The 12,673-nt window shown below is 43.5% G+C and overlaps 1 long non-coding RNA gene across 2 annotated transcripts; it reads left to right on the top strand.

Annotated features, from left to right (window-relative positions):
• Positions 1–726: 726 nt before the first annotated feature.
• Positions 727–9,340, top strand: LOC131275225 (uncharacterized). 2 transcript variants are annotated; one of them, XR_009182634.2, is made up of 2 exons: positions 727–1,183; positions 8,858–9,340. It is a non-coding gene; the product is annotated as an uncharacterized lncRNA (long non-coding RNA). The 2 variants fall into 2 exon arrangements; XR_011647135.1 differs by lacking the exon at positions 727–1,183 and adding an exon at positions 7,871–8,019.
• Positions 9,341–12,673: the final 3,333 nt, after the last annotated feature.

The following is a 12,673-nucleotide window of genomic DNA, read 5'->3' as shown; positions in this document are numbered from 1 at the left end:
CTGCCCCCTCCAGCCCCGTGCGCTGTGCGCTCCCTGGAGTCTTCCTCCCTGGTGAGCACTCCCTCTCCCCCCGCCCCCCCTCCCCCCCCCCTGGAGTCTTCCTCCCTGGTGAGCACTCCCTCTCCCCCCGCTCCCCCCCTCTCCCCCCCACTCGACCTTCCCCGGTAGCCCTTTCCCACTATGATGTCCTGCTCCCACCCCCACAGAAGCATCCCCCACCCGGGCCCGCCCCCACGCCCTGCTTGGCTGCCAGACCCCTTTCACGCGGTGCCGCTGGGTCTCCAGTCCCCGCTCCGGGTGGCACAGCCCCGCCCCAGCCCCTCCCTGGCAGGGGACCCCTGTCCCCAGCCCCGCCTCACCCCCTCCGCGCGGTGCCGCCCATCCCGCCTCACCCGGGCCTGGCGGGAGAAGTAGCTGCGCTCCTTGGGGTCCAGGCGCCGCGGCGGGACGTAGCTGAAGGCGGACAGCGCCGAGATGGGCGGCGGCCGGGGCTTGCCCCGCAGCGTGGCGGAGGCCATCTCCTCGTCCCCCAGGCCGCCCGCGTCCACCTTCTCCGCCGAAGCCATGTCGGTCCCACCCGGCCGGGAACCCGCCCGAGTCCGCCTGCCTGGCTGCCCGGCGCCCGCGTTAGGCAGTTGCCGGGAAACCGCAGCCTCGCGTCACAAAGCTGGGCGGGGGGCACAGGGCTGGGGCGCAGGGCCAGGGGCGCAGGGCGGAGGGCGCAGCCGGGCTGGGGATGGGACCGTGCCCTCCCGTCTCCTTGCGGGTCCCTGGAGCGCCCACTTGGGACGCGAGGAGCCGCGTCCGCTGGACTGGGGGCCTGCGCCTGCTTGCCCTTGCGCTTGCCCTTGTGCTCGCGGAGGGATCCAAGCCGGCTGTCTGAGAGAAGTGCAGGCCACCCCAGCGCAGCATCTGAAACCCTCCAGGAGCCGCGGAACAGTAGTGGAAGACTCGGGTGGAATACGTTGCCATCGTAAATTAACTCAGTGTGTCCTCAGCAGCATCGGGTCATCGTGCAACGAGTCGATTTTCAGCGCCTCGGTCACCACGAGGGGCCACCGCTCACGGTACTGGCAGGTGCTGTTGTGCAGCGGCCGAATCGAATCCAGCCAAGTGGTATCTGGGAAAACTGAGCTGTTCCGCAGCGCTCTGCTGTTTCTTGAGTCAAATGCTGGTTCAAGAGGTGCGTTCCTTTTGTCGAAAATCCACTTAATTCTAAAGCCTGGGATGTGTGTGTGTATCAGTAAAAAGGAGAAGGGGAACTAAACAGGCCTTGGGAATACTTTAACCAGGGCGGTTCTAGGAAGGCTGGCTTGAAACATAAATGATAATGAGGAGCCAGACTGGTGAAATCTGGGGAACAGTTGGTCACTCCAGGCAGAGGGAAGAGCATCTGTGGTGACCCTGAGGCCGAGCCCATTGATGTGCAGGCAGCAGAAAGGGAGGACAAGGGTGGTGCAACTTTCAGAAGGGGAAGGCAGTAGGGAGTGCAGGTGGACAGGCAGGCAGGGGAGGGGGCGTTCTCAGGCCCGGACCAATGAGCACCCCTCTCAGGGGGCTTCTTGCCTGCAGGTCCTTGATTCAGGCAGAGGTTTTAGAGATTTTTCAGTACCATGTCCTTGATGTTAATTAACAAAAACAATAACCACACGTTTACAGTGGCACACCTAGAAGTAGAGCACCCTAGAAGTATGACACCCCTAGAAGTACAGCACACACCTAGCAGTAGGGAACCCTAGAATTATGGCATTCCTAGAAGTATGACCCCGCAAGCCAGTCTGTGCTCCTCCTACACCTCCTTACACAGGGACACAACCATTCTAAGGCCCACAGGACGGAGGAATAGAGTATGGATTGGACTGGACTTACTGATACTCTATTCATGAACTATTGTGATTAGTAATCAAAGAAAATGTGGCATTGGTGTGGAGAAAGTGGACATGGTGGCTGCTGGGGGTGGGAGTGGGAGGAACAGATGTAAATGTGGGGGCATTTTTGAGACTTGGAGTTGTCCTGCGTGTTGCTGCAGGGACAGTTACTGGATATTGTATGTCCTCCCATGACCCACTGGGTGGACTGTAGAAGAGTGTGGGCTATGGTGTGGACCATTGGCCATGAGGTGCAGTGGTGCACAGAGATGTATTCACCAAATGCAGTGAATGTCTCATAATGATGGAGGAGGTTGTTGTTATGGGGAGAGGAGTGGGGTGAGGGGGTTGGGGGGTATAGGGTGGGGTAGGGAGGGGCAAGAGAGCTCACAGAATGCAGAAGTGACACTGGGCTTGGTCTCAGTAGCGAAGAGGGACTGTGGAAGGGTTTCTGTGACATAGTATGATCCAGAATGGGGCTCAGGCCCAAAGTCATGAACCGCTCTAAGAATTGTGAGACCACTTCACAGGTTTCCAAGAGATGTGAGAATCCTTTTGGCCTGGCCCCCAGGTGAGCGGGAATTCACTTGGGTATATGAACACATCCGAGTCAATTGCAGCTCTCTCCTGGTCAATCTTTCATTTGCTTCTATTTATCTCATTCCTTCTCTGCAAAGAAGCATAAAATTTAAAAGTGAACTTGGAGCTCTAGAACTCATAGAGTTTCAATAACCTATGCTAAAGATTAAAAAACCTTAAAAAGTAAAGATAAAGAGATCTAAAAAGTTACAGCATGATAGGGTCATGTGATGGTTAATTACCGTCCAGTTGGTGCTGAGTCATTGAATGATGCAAGCCCTGGCCTGCCAGTGTGAGGGCATTCTGTAGGTAGCTTTAGACCATTAGGCAGTTGGTTGCAGCTATGGCTGATTACATCCACAAACAAGGGTGACTGCCTTCAGCAAGGAGGGGAGTCCCATCACCCCAGCAGCTGAAGGTCTTAAAGCAACACCGAGGCTCTCAGCAGTCGCACACACATAAGAATCGAAGCTCCTTGAGGGCAAAGTCACAGCTATCTTACTCAGGTGCTCCCAGAGCCCAGAACAATGCCAAGCACATAATAAGAGGTCAATAAATATTTGTTGGTTAAATAAGAGGGATATTTAAAGAATTATCAAACATGATTCCTGTCCTCAAACACACAATCAATACTAGAAGTACACAACAAGCCAGAGCAGAGTGTGTGAAGAAAATCAGTGTTCCAGCCCTCAGAGGGGGTCAGGGTTTTAGGTGATGGAGAAAGAAGAGACCTGGGTGGGGTGCTGCTGAATAGACAGAATTTAGTCACAGGGAGATGCTGTCTGGAGGGAGAAGAGACACCTGGGCAAAGGGAGCAAGGCAAGAGATAATGGAGTGGGTTAGGTGGGAGGGAAGAGACCACCAGCTTGGAGCCAGGTAACAAGGTGCAGCCTGCAGGGGTCCCAAATGTCAGAGCAGAGGAGGTTCTACAGTATCCTGTGAGTAGGAAAGAAATAAGGTTTCTGATCACAGGCTGGCATGCTGAGGGTTTTCAGAAGATTAGTCTGGGGTGTGCAATATGAACTGAACAAGAGTAAGCCAGAGAGGAAACCAGGGAGCAGACTAGCACCAAAGCTTAGAGAACTTGGGAAACTCATCTACATTCTAGTCACTCATCATCATAATGCCTTATTAAGTAACTTACAAAGGAAACAATAAGGTCTTAGGTATTAGGGAGTGATGAAGATAATGGTTTTAGGGAGTCATCTTGTCTATTCTTACACTTACATCAGGAGGAAATTAAAACAGATATTCCAATAATTTAATAACTATAAATCAGAGTTGAGCATAAATTATGAAGAATATAAGCATATTCTGCTTTTGGAAAACTGAAGGTCAGAAATTTCTGTATTTCAAGGGAAGCGGACTTGGTCCAGTGGTTAGGGTGTCCGTCTACCACATGGGAGGTGTGCAATTTGAACCCTCCGGCCTCCTTGACCCATGTGGATCTGGCCCATTTGCAGTGCTGATGCACAGAAGGAGTGCCCTGTCACGCAGGGCTGTTCCCCACGTAGGAGAGCCCCACATGAAAGGAGTGTGCTCCATAAGGAGAGCCGCCCAGTGCAAAAGAAAGTGCAGCCTGCCCAGGAATGGCGCTGCACACACAGAGAGCTGACACACAAGATGAAGCAACAAAAAGAAACACAGATTCCTGTGCTGCTGACAACAGAAGTGGACAAAGAAGATGCAGCAAATAGACACAGAGAACAGACAACTGGGGTTGGGGGTGGGAAGGGAAGAGAAATAAATAAAATAGATAAATCTTAAAAAAAAGAAAATTCTGTATTTCAAAATATAAGCCAAAGATTTATAAAAAATATCAAGTACACTGAAAAGCCTAATGAACAAAGTGGGTACTTCAATTAGAGATATAAGATTCTAAGTCCACTGGGCTAGCAGACTACTTAGGACCCTGGAAAAAGCAAGTATGAATTAGGGATTACTTTGGGGGGTGGAGGGAATGGAACCATACCTGGACAACTTGATAACCAAGTAAATGGAGTTGCCGTTGTTTAATAGCCTCTTTTCCTAGTAAATTTTTGCTGTTAAAACAAACTCTTTTGGGGCCATTAATGCATAGTGCTACTCTGAAAAAAAAATCAAAGAGAAATAAACTTACTTTTTATAACAATCCAAAATATTCTTATTATTCTTTTGGCCAAAGTATACTCAAGATTTGGCTTTTCCTAATGGCCAATACTCTCACATCAATCATGAATGTGTTACTTTTTAGTCTACTGAAAAAGTACTTGGCTTAATTAATGATGCTGTTAATAAAATCTTACAAGGAATTTCCAAAAAACATATCCGGAAATGTACTGTTAATTTCTGGAATCACCTATTTTTCTCACCTTTTTATGAAAATGATCCTTTCCTATTCACCTCAACAGGCCTTTTAACGTAAAAACTACAACAATTTCTTTATCATTTGTGTACATCTTCATCAACTGTAAAAGGTAATACAAATCCTTCTTTATCTAATTTAATTTCAATATTTGATGAGATAAGAAAAAAATCTTCATGTGATACCCTCACAAACACTATCTTCCTTTACTTCTTTGTAATATTTTTATTTCTTCCAAACTGTATTTGTCAATAGGACAGAGGGCTGCAAAGTAGTGAACACAACCAAATGAGGGTGAGGATGTTCACTCACTCAGCTTCAGGAACAAGCCTGTCAGCCTGAAATTAGGGAGGCTTCCTGGGCTAAAGCAAGGAGTAGGACCTCAAATTAACAGGGGAGCAGTAGGAACCACACACTCTCTCCTTCTCCTTACAAATGGCAGCACACTTTCAATTCAGACAGTGAAGAAAATGTTCTAAGTTCAGAAAAATTAGGCAACTAAGCAGCTCAACACATCCATCTCTTCCAGTGCCTCCTAAGAGCTAATGCACCCCATATCCATGGCACCCCATGACTACAACATGTGGCCAAGGGGCATGGCTAGAATTCCCTTCCCAGCCCTCTGGTGTATGCCATTCATTCTGTATAAAGGGCCATGAGAGCAGGAGAGGTGGTACATGTGACCATTTGAAGCCTATCAAAGATGGTTCTCTTTGAGATGACTTTTTAATTGATGAAAGGAAGGACGTGGACTCTAAGTCAGCATAGTCCAGCAGCTATTTCTGGAAGGATTTGTGTGCTTATATCTGTGCTAATGTGGTAGCCACCAGCTATGAGAGGCTTTGGAGCACTTGAAATGTGATATATGATTAGGGAAATGAATTATAAACTTTACTTATGTTTAATTTAAATTTAAGTAGCCATCTGCACTAGTGGCTACTATACTGGACAATGCAGGCCTAGACTATAAGAGCAGCTAAACAGACATGAGCACTTAATGTGTTATTCCCTCATTTATTCCTTCTTACCATAGGTGTTTGAGGTCAGTATTCTTCTTACTTACATTTTACAGATGAGGAAGCAAACAGAAAAAGGTTAAAAAGGGTAAATACACTGTGCAAAGACACTCTGCTAATCTGTGACAAGCTGGATTCAAATACGGCTGTATATTCTATTCTACCATCTACACTCTAGAGCCTCATGCAGGGCAGGGAAGATTCCATTTTGCATTCTGTGGCTACTAAGCTCCACCTGTCTCCCAAAGAGATAACAACCACTAAGGTTCTGTAAATAAATCCCCTGGTACTTACCTATTATATACCAATAGGGTATTAACATTTTGGAAGCAAAGTAGCATCTTGCTCCTCAAAGGTCGATCAATTACATTACCACAGATTTATGAAAGTGAAAATCCACAGGGGTCTCCAGGGAATGGTATGGAGTAAAAAATGATTTCATTTGATATTTAGGAAGGAGTTTGGGCTCCTAAAAATCATATATTCAAACATGAGAGAGAAAAATAAGCTACAAAACCAGAGAATAAAATGAAGGTAGTGAGTTACCTATGTATAAAAGTTTGATACAAAATTCCTTTAAAAAATGATATTTTTCTAGGACTTAGGACTGATATCATTCTTAACACAGCAATGAAAAATATTCTTGTTATAGTTAAAGTCTAATAGCTCAAAATATCTTTAAAATGTGTTTTAAAAGTAGTCACTGTAAAAAAGAACAATAAACATCATGACAATGCTGTCAAATTCAAGAATCATCTCTGAAACACTCAGAATTGCTTTAAGGACCTGAAGGACACTCAGCTAAAAATTTTAATCCAAGAAGAAATGATAAAACTGACATCTCAATTCAATAAATAAAGGATTGCAATGGAACAAATAGTGATGGAAAATTGCTTATCTATCTAGTAAAGAAGAGTTAAACTCCTACCAAACATCAGACTATGGGCATATCTCCTTTTACTGAGTTTTGCTTTATTGCATTTTGCAGATATTGTGGTGTGTTTTTTTTAAAATAAACTGAGGGTTTGTGGCAATCCTGTGTCAAGCAAGTCTATCAGTTCCAGTTTTCCAACAATGTGTGCTCGCTTCTTCTGTGTCACATTTTAATTGACGTATATACATTCACAAATAAAAATAATGCTTTTGCATGCTTAAAAGACTATAGTATATGTGCACTGGGAAACCAAAACATGCATGTAACTCACTTTATTATGGTGGTCTGGAACTGAACCTGCCAAATCTCTGAGGTATACCTACATAATAAATCCCAGGTGGATTAAAGATCCAATGGGGAAAAATTAGTAAATATTTGCACTAACACATATTTGGTGAAATAATCTTATGCATGATGGGTGAGTCAGGAACCATTAAAAGACAGGTAGATTCAGTCACACAAAACTTAAAAACACAAAGCAGTAGAAAGATGAATTAGGGAGCAGGAAGGCAATTCCTAGGAAATACAAATGGCCAATAAACATTTGACAAAATGCTCAACTTCATTATTGCTCACTCAAATTCAATTTAAATACATGACAAGACATCCTTTTCCACTGAACTGAGTGGCAGAAGCTAACAGGCCTAAAAAACTGTGCATTGGAGGTGGGGGTGACACAGCCACCTTCACTCACTGCTGGGGAGGTGTGACATCTACCATTCAGAGTCACTATCTACTGACATTACACCAGTGATCCCACTCTTAACATTCTAGTCTGCAGCTTAAAGGAGCATGGGCCCCAGTAGAATGACATGCAAGGGTGTTTATTACAGCACTGCGGATAGAGGCCAAAGGTGGAAAGAACCTGAAAGACCATAAGCTGGGGAACTAGTAAGTCCCATAAAATACTGCACCACTTTGAGAAAGAACGTATTTGATCCACACACATTGGCCTTAAGGAAGTTCTATATATACTGGACATAATGATAAATTGTATGATATAGTGAACATAAAGAGAAAGGAAATTGGTTTATATATTTGTGTATGTTAGGCTTAGAAAGCACAGAGTCAAATTTGCTATTTCAGGGAAGGGAGGTGGTTGGGGTTAACTAATTTTAGTGTTTATATGCCTTGGCATTGTTAAAAATTTTTTAAAAGAAAAGAGTAATGACTTTCCATTTCTTTACCTTATACCAAGAATATGATCCTGAGTCAAGTTTGAAGGACAAAGCAGAAGGTGATGAAGTCTGGTGAGACTATTTCCAATCACACAAAAAGGTGTGCTGTGAAGTTTATGAGAGTGAATCTTTATAGCACAGACACCACCTAAACCAAAGTCTACGAGAGAAGAGTGAAAATTCTGGCTTGGTTTAAAAATGCACTCAGAAATAATTAGGATTTGTAGAGTTCAGAGATTCAGATTTTTTAATCAAATGGCTATTGTGCATGGTAAACCCTTTAAAACCCTTGAAGTGAATCGAAGAATAATAAGACTCATACACTTCAACACTTAAAACCATTTAGAAATCTCATACAGCAGGAACTGGTCCTATAGGACAAGACAGAAATGGGGTCAATTTACCAAAGAAAAGGCTAGCTGTTGCACCTAGATCCAAGTAAATGAAAGTTTTCCCTTTTAATAAAGTTATTCAGACAGGTCAAAAGAGAAGTGACTTAGTGTTCAGAAGGGGCACAAGAAAACTGTTTGCCCTCAGTGAAATAATGCCATACACTTTTTGTTTTTACCATATAGAAAGGATATTCTAGGACTGAGGATAAGTACAGTTGTGTTAGTTGTGATAGACTAAATATGTCCAGATATGATTCTTCACCTGAAATGAAAAGCATCCCAATCAGTTACATTTGAATTTTAATACATGTAATGAAAAAAATCATAAACATACAGAACTAATTCATTCATTCCAAAAGTGTGATGGATTTTTAAGTGACATTAGGAAATGAACTTGGTAGAATTATGCTCTCATGCTTGCTTAACCAATGACATCTCATTTTGACTTCTATGAACCCAAGCTCCTAACTTCTGCCCCTTGGTGGGATTCAGGCAGCTACAGTGGCAGACCCCTGCTAATGGGAGCATCTTGATGATCCCCCACAGGAGCATGAATGGCCCGTTGATGTGCTGATGTCTTCCACCTCTGGGAAGCACATCCACCAGCCCATCAAGCCACTGAACCCTGACCACAGCTGTGGCAACCACGTGAGGGCTGACTTCTACAGGAAGAACGACATCCCCAGCATCAAGGCTCCTGGCTCTGGACACTTTTCTCCAGTCTGAGGTTCGCCCCAGGCCCCAAAGTCCCAGGGGCTCCTTTCACAGGGAGTGGGGAACCTGCGGACTTATATCCTGGTTGTATTGACTTCTAGAAACTGCAGGGATGCCCCCATCTGGCCTTATGGTGGGGACAATGAAAGACAAGCAGCTTTCCTAAGGGGCCTTCGTCAAGAGTCTGGCACACACCTTTAGGATGTAGGCACATCCAGCAGGTGGATTTTTACATGAGACTTTCAGATTACGTGATGCTGGTGACTCATTGACTGCAAGCACCTTCACAACATTAAAAATATCCCCCCACTTTAAGTGACTGGGATTTTTGTTCATGGATTCTCTGCATTTGTATTTGGGGAGGGGTGTGCAGTTATTTTCCTAACAGTCACAGAAGCCACTACTACCTGATATTATCTCTAGTGTACCTAAAACAATGCTTGCATATTACTTTCTTCAAGAGGAAATATCAGGAAAGTTACATTTTTAGCACAATTGAACTCTAGATATACTGCAATGCACTTTCTCCCCAATGATCTGAACTGCTAATAATAGAATTTTGTTCACTCGAGGACAAAAATGCCTAGGCAGGATGGATGGCCCTGGTGTCCAGCGTTTTCTGTTGTCACCCTGAAAGTGAGAAGCAGCTGAGGTCATGAAGAAAGCATGGGGCTTGGCATTCACCAGGGTTGGGTAAAATTCTGTCTCCTCCTTTTTCTAGCTCTGAGGTCTCTCTGAGCCTACATTCCCCCATCTTTACAGTGGGGGATGCTAACCTCGTCTGTCTGAGTCTGGCTGGTCAACTGTAACATATACCATAGGCAGCAGGAATTCAGTGTCTCAGGGTTTGGAGTCTAGACACCAAATCAAGGGATTAGCAGCCACACAGTCCTGCAGGGGGGCATCCTGCTGGTGTCTCAGCCTCTGCTCATCACATGGCCATCTGAATCCTGTGGTCTCCACTTCTGCACAGGAGTTCATCTGTCTAGATCCTCTCCTTTTGGGGTCTCCAGTCTTGTAGGATGAAGGCCCTCCTGGCTCAATTTGGTTTTATCTTAATAGGATCTTTGAGATTCTTCCAAATAGCTCCCACCCACAGCACCAGGGACCAGGATTTGAATGTGTCTTGGGGAATATGAGTCAGCCCCCATCACCAAGTCTGTGGGGGGCTTGGTGAGCTCCCAGATTTGGTCATAAAACAGGTGGCCCTGTGGTACACCAGCCTGATAATCAATCGTGGTGATGATCATCAAATTTGGGTGTTTTTTAAGCAGTCGCTTTTAACCTCACGTGGAAATGTTTACTTTGGATAGAATTTGAAAAATTGTTTGAGTGTTAAGATACCATCTATATTTTTAATGAAGTGATCCCTTGGAAGAGATAATCCCTCATCTTTTGTGATTAAATTCTCCAGTTTAGTAGTGCATGGGTAGGTGATTTAGTTGATTTCAACCCTGATTCCTCAATCATTGGTTTTATTGTTTTGAAGACCAAGTCATTCTCAAAGGACCCATGACATTGAATTACTGGTAATTTCAAGGCTGAGTGACTTCTAAATATATCTTTATTAATTAGAAACCAGCTTTTTTTCACAATATGTGCCTTTTATTTTTTTCAAACAATTAACAATATTTTATTCAGAATGCCTTTGGGTCCATTATATCATATTGGTAATACCATAAAAAATATGTAAATTTTGGGTTATAGACATTTTTATAAATAACTCTTTCTTCAGTCTAGATTACCAAGAAAAACAATGCATCTGTAGGAGATGCCTTCATCTGAAAGTGAAAGCAATAAATTAATTTCAAAGTTAAGTTATTTTCACTTAGTTTAAAATAGACCTTTAACCTTTTAGTGCTTACTTTTAATAAGCAGGGTTTGAAATGGGCAAGATTTCAAAAGCTCTCATATTTGTTAGACGGCTAGGGAAATTAAATGTATTTCTGTAGATGAGACATTTTCAACTTAAATATGTTAAGTATGCCCATTAAAGCCATATCAACAGAAACATATTCTAAGATTAAAATAATGTGCTTTACTTAATCAGATTTCCACCACTACTCAAAAATGATTTTTCTATTGTTGTACATATCTAGAGCAAGGGGAAGTGGAGTGGTTGCTGCCTTTAAGAATTGCACATTGAGTTTGGAAAAAGAATAATATAGAGGATTCAAGACAAAGCCTAGTAATTTCTAAACAGATGTTTTGAAATACTGGAATTTAAAGGGTGTGGGCTTAAAGTGTTTGTGTGTTTTCTAAAGATTTTATTATTTATTTATTTATTCATTCATTTATTTTATTTATTTATATATTTCTCACCCTCTCATTATTTGTACTCACTGCCTGCTCTCTATGTCTAGTTCTTTTTTTTTTAGGAGGCATCTGGAACAGAACCCAGGATCTCTCATATGGGTGGGAGGTGTTCAGCCACTTGAGCTACATCTGCTCCCTGCTTGCAGCATCTTTTGTAGTGTTTCCTCATTGTGTTGTCTCATTGTGTCATTTTGTTGTGTCAGCTTGCTGCACCAACCCTTTGCATCAGCTCTCTGTCTTGTTAGTTTTCTTAAAGAGACACTGGGAACCGAAGCTAGGACTTCCCAAGTGGTGCCCAACTGCTTGAGCCACATCTGCTTCCCCTAAAGCACTTTTAATGAAAGAATACTTCCTACAAAGCTTAAGGGTTTAGGAGAACTTTGAGTATGGGCATTTTTACTCACCTATGGATGTCAGTGTTCATTGGCTTGACAGAAGTGAACTCCAAGATTTCTGATTTGCATTTTTAGCTCACAGAGTTGTTTTCAGTTGCCTGAAGCTTTGGGTAGGTTTTACTCAGTCTTAGAATTCAGGGAAGAGGCAATTTTTCATTCCATTCTTGCCTCAGGCACTGGCCAACTGTGAAAATTTGGAGAAGTCCCTTATCCTCTCTGCAACTCAGTTTTGTTTTTGTAAAATACAGGGTCTGGTCTAGTGCCTGGACTCTCAGCCACAGGTTCTCAAGAGTGACCTTGAATCAGAGTCTCCTGGACAACTGTTAAATAAAACAGCCTGCCCCATCCCTGGAGTTTCTGATTCAGCAGGTCTGGATCTGGGTCTGAGAATTTACATTTCTAACAAATTCCCAGGTGATGCTGTGGCTGCTGGCAGGTGGGTTGGGGGAACCCCACTCAGCCAGACCCTTGTATGCACAGATTTTCATCAGGTAGACTCTGATCATAATGCTGATTGCTTTTAAGGCCTATTGGTTAGAAAGACAGCTGATAAAGCCTCAGGAAAGAAAAATCTTCCTTTTGTGCTCTTTTTGCCATAAACCCCAAATTGAGATAATCTCATGGTGGGACATGGGAGGGACCATATTTAAGAGAATTTAGCAATCACTGGCTGTGGATAACTGAAATTAAAGCTGGGTGAATTCAGTCTGAAAGTATTATTTAAGTGTAAATTCTAAACTAACCTTTCCTTTGTTTATGGTTACTTCAAGCCTAACCTCACCCCTTGCCTTTGCCTATGGTTATTTCATAATAGCTTCTGCCCCTACAGGCCAGAGAAGAGCTGGGACATCACTGTCTCCTGTCCTGGTATTAGTAACCCTTTCTCTCATGAATTCAAGTGTAAATTGAATAAATTACTGCCTAATGGCATAAGGTT

The sequence above is a fragment of the Dasypus novemcinctus genome, chromosome 22, assembly GCF_030445035.2.
Source record: "Dasypus novemcinctus isolate mDasNov1 chromosome 22, mDasNov1.1.hap2, whole genome shotgun sequence".
NCBI lineage: Eukaryota > Metazoa > Chordata > Mammalia > Cingulata > Dasypodidae > Dasypus > Dasypus novemcinctus.
The sequence above is the reverse complement of the archived record's forward strand: the minus strand, read 5'-3'. Positions and strand labels throughout refer to the sequence as shown.